Source organism: Eleutherodactylus coqui, chromosome 13, assembly GCF_035609145.1.
Source record: "Eleutherodactylus coqui strain aEleCoq1 chromosome 13, aEleCoq1.hap1, whole genome shotgun sequence".
In the NCBI taxonomy this organism is placed as follows: domain Eukaryota; kingdom Metazoa; phylum Chordata; class Amphibia; order Anura; family Eleutherodactylidae; genus Eleutherodactylus; species Eleutherodactylus coqui.
Window position 1 is genome coordinate 83,993,783 of NC_089849.1, and position 3,660 is coordinate 83,997,442.

A 3,660-nucleotide genomic window follows, 5' to 3' on the forward strand; every position below is an offset into this window, starting at 1 on the left:
CTTTGATTGGCTGCAGCAGTCTGTGATGTTTTGTATATTGGTCGACTTCAGCTTGTAAACAGACCCAGCCGGGGTCCAGGCCTGGGGAGTATAGGCTCTTTTATTATTTTTTGGCCAGCTGCATAAAAATATCTTGGAAAGCCTATGAAAGGCTAAAAGTTTTAATATTGCTCTCACAAGACCAGAACCTCTGTTTCCCATGGTCTGAGAGTCCCCTTTGGAAACCAGATGTTCTGTCATGTGCCTTTTACTAAGGGTTCATTCAGATGAGTGTGTTTAGCCTGCGTATTGCACATACATTGTTTTGGGTGCAATACACAGTACCCAGCAAATATGCATGTAATATGGCGCAGAGGGTTGAGGTAGCAGAAAGGTAGTCCTAAGCTCTCACTCCTGACCTGAAGGTTGCAAGCTCAATCCCTGTAAGGTTCAGTTAGCAGGCTCAGGGTTGACTCATCCTTCCAAGGTCGGTAAAAGGAGTACCCAGCTTGGTGTGGTGTAATAAATAAATACCTGAAATCACTGCGGAATAAGTGGCATATTTTATGCACCACACTATGATAATGGTGCATATTGTTAGTGGAGAAACCCTTAAGCAGAGCAGAAATTTTGTTGACAGCTAGAGAAATGCGACATAGGTCACTGTCTATATATGCAGGTCTTTAAGTGAACGTGGTATGATCAGGGTCAAAGTTCATATTTCATCTGATAGTTATATAAAATGCCAAATTGCCTTTCTTGTGCTCTTCTTTAACCTTTTTGGCTTGCTCGAAATCATGGTAATTCGCATTGTATCTGCAGGATCTATAAAGTACCAATAGGGTGATCCAGCTAACTGGCACAGCCCTTCCTGGAAGGCTGTCACATAATCAAGAGCTATTGTATGCTGATTAGTCAGTAATATCAGTTGTTCCTTGTTCACATGTGCGCGTGACCCACCTTACTGTGGAACTGAATGGCCATTAAAGCCTAATAAGAGCCAGCTAACTTCTTTTCCTGCCTTTTGCACAGTGTTTTATCCTTCCCTTTGAGTATCTGCGCACCTGCCATAGACCTGCGCACAAAATGCACTTATGGGAATTAACCCATTGAAACCCATGGGTTCTATTCTCTGTTTTTAGTGCATGCAGCTTTTACATATGCAAAAACATGTGCAGCTCATGCTGGTGCCTTCTCCATCACACAAGGTGCATAATAATATCATACCGCACAATCTTGCCCAAAAGAGTCCAAGGCAGAGGACAGAGGATGCCGTGGGAACATGATGGAAGTGAGTGAGTTTATTTTATTGCCGAGGCACAGCGGGGTCTATAAATGACTTGGAGAAGACAATAGGGCCTTACTGACTCAGGTGGTACATCTGGGCTAATAAGATACTGAGAGGGCAGAGTGGGGTCTATAGTTGCTAAAGGGGCGCACTTTGACTTTGTTGACCAAGAGTCCATGTACACCTGGAGCTGGTCATGACCAAGGGTCTGGTTCAGACCTTCTTTGGGCACTCATGTCGCTAAACCAGTGGAGAGTCCTGTACAAGTTTGTCCATTTTTTTATGTTTGGGGATGGGAGGGGAATTGTGGAGTGGAGAGAGATATGTCAGTGGGTGAAGGGGGGGAGGGAGGAGGAGGAAAATTAGTGAGACGAAAGGTATCATCCATGGTCATCCAAGATACTGTGCAAAGTACTTTTCTGAAGTATCTAAATAAGGAAGAAACACAAACCAATGATGCCAAGTGTTGAATGAATGTGTGAAAGTTTATTCCACGTTATGCTCTCCCAAATGTGATTATCTGATGGGTATGGGGAGGGGGTTATGGGAGTGGGGAAAGGAGAAGGATATGGGGGAGGGGGAGGGGGAGGGGGGAGGGGAGGGAGAGGCTCTAGCCGTTGTCATCTAATGTTCTCGGCTTGCAACAGCAGAATAGTCCTCGGATGGCTCTAAATAAAGAAGAAAACAAGTGTGAGACATTCCTGAGAGGAGACAAGTCTTATGGGAACAGTAGTAACTAGAAAACAGGTTTCATACCAGAGGATGGAGGGTTGGGGAGGTTTAGTGGGTGCCGAAGCCAGAAGTGCAGTGCAGCTTCAACTCCAGGCAATACAATAAACCAATGTGAGGGTTCAGGGGCTGCTTGACCCCCATTATCCTTCCCTACATGGACTAGATGTACTTATCCTTATCTTGGTAAGTTGTGATTTTAGCTACTGAACATGAATCTGCTCATTAGTGATGAGTGAACTGAAACAGTCCAACCCTGTTTTGGGTTAAATGTCACTAAAAGTTCGGTTTAGCGTGAACCTGAATCTCGGGTGGTTTGTTTCAGCTGAACCTCCACCACGGTTATACACTAGTTTTAGGGGTATTGGTGAAGTTCCAGTTCAGGTCAAACTAATCTGGAATGAACCAAACTTTATGCTGAAATTCAGTGAACTTTTGAAAAGTTCACTTATCACTACTGGTCATTATATGTTCATATACCTGCACAACATATAACTCCCGTATACAGTAGTATACACTGAGCACAATACAGGTACCCAATAACCATTGGATCACCATTACCTCTAATCTGTACATAGACAAATGTAGGGAGAGAATAAAGCTATAAAGCTTTGTTCACATCAGTGCCAGTCTCTGTTCGGAGCCGCTGGCGCAGATCACACATGAAACGCTGGACAAAGAAATGCTGCATGTCCGGTAAAATGCTGCCGGATGACAGCAACTGAACCGACCGCATTATAGTCAATGGGGTCAGCTCACCGCCATATGGTTCTTTTATAAAAAGGAACCGTTTTGCTGAAGATTCTGTTCTCCTGTTCCCATAATAGAGCAAAAAAACAAAATCCCCATCCCCAATGCAAGCAAATGTGAGCATAACCGAAGTTTTATTACCCTACCTCCATGAACCTCACAGAAAAAATACCGTCAGACATAAAGAATAAATGAATTTGTATTTACCTGGTGAATCTGGCCCATCGTCCGAGGGGTCGGCTGCTTCTGCTGCTGGAAAAAAAATGTATAAGATGATAAAACCAAACGTCCCAAAACAAAAACTAAAACATTGTATTCTATGGCCGTCTACGGCATACCATGAACTGATGATGGAATGCTTGCATGAGAGGTTATTCGCATTAATTCCCTTTCATCACCCGACCCTTGTCTCTGAAGTGTGATTTCTGATGAGGGAGTGTGGGGGATATCCAGGGGGTGAGCCCAGATAGTGAGGTAACAATCACTGATGCGGGGTCCTACAATGAGATCCATCTCATCATGTATCCCAATAAGCCCATTAGAGATGATTCTGTACTTACACTGGGATGTTATCTGATTCATCCACAGATGTCTCGTGGCCGGAGGATTCTTCATCCACAGATGTCTCGTGGCCGGAGGATTCTTTATCCACAGATGTCTCGTGGCCGGAGGATTCTACATCATCTTCCTCCTCCTCATTTTCGTCTCTGTTGAACAACACATAACATATATATACATTTAGTTCTGCCATCTAATGAGACCAGAGGATAATATAATTGTAAGGCCAAAAAGAAAATCTATAGATGGGGGTTACTAATGATCTGTTATTCCATTCCTTTTGCTTTTTCTGATTTTTTTTCTATAAAAGTGGTGATTGAGGTGTAAAAATATAAAACATCACTTTTCAATTCAGT

General features: G+C 43.3%; 1 long non-coding RNA gene across 1 annotated transcript; it reads right to left on the bottom strand.

Moving 5' to 3' along the window:
• Nucleotides 1-1,902: 1,902 nt before the first annotated feature.
• LOC136587986 (uncharacterized) lies at nucleotides 1,903-3,350 on the bottom strand. Its single transcript, XR_010787526.1, has 3 exons — nucleotides 3,307-3,350; nucleotides 2,954-2,995; nucleotides 1,903-1,935 (listed from the first exon to the last, which is right to left on the bottom strand). It is a non-coding gene; the product is annotated as an uncharacterized lncRNA (long non-coding RNA).
• Nucleotides 3,351-3,660: the final 310 nt, after the last annotated feature.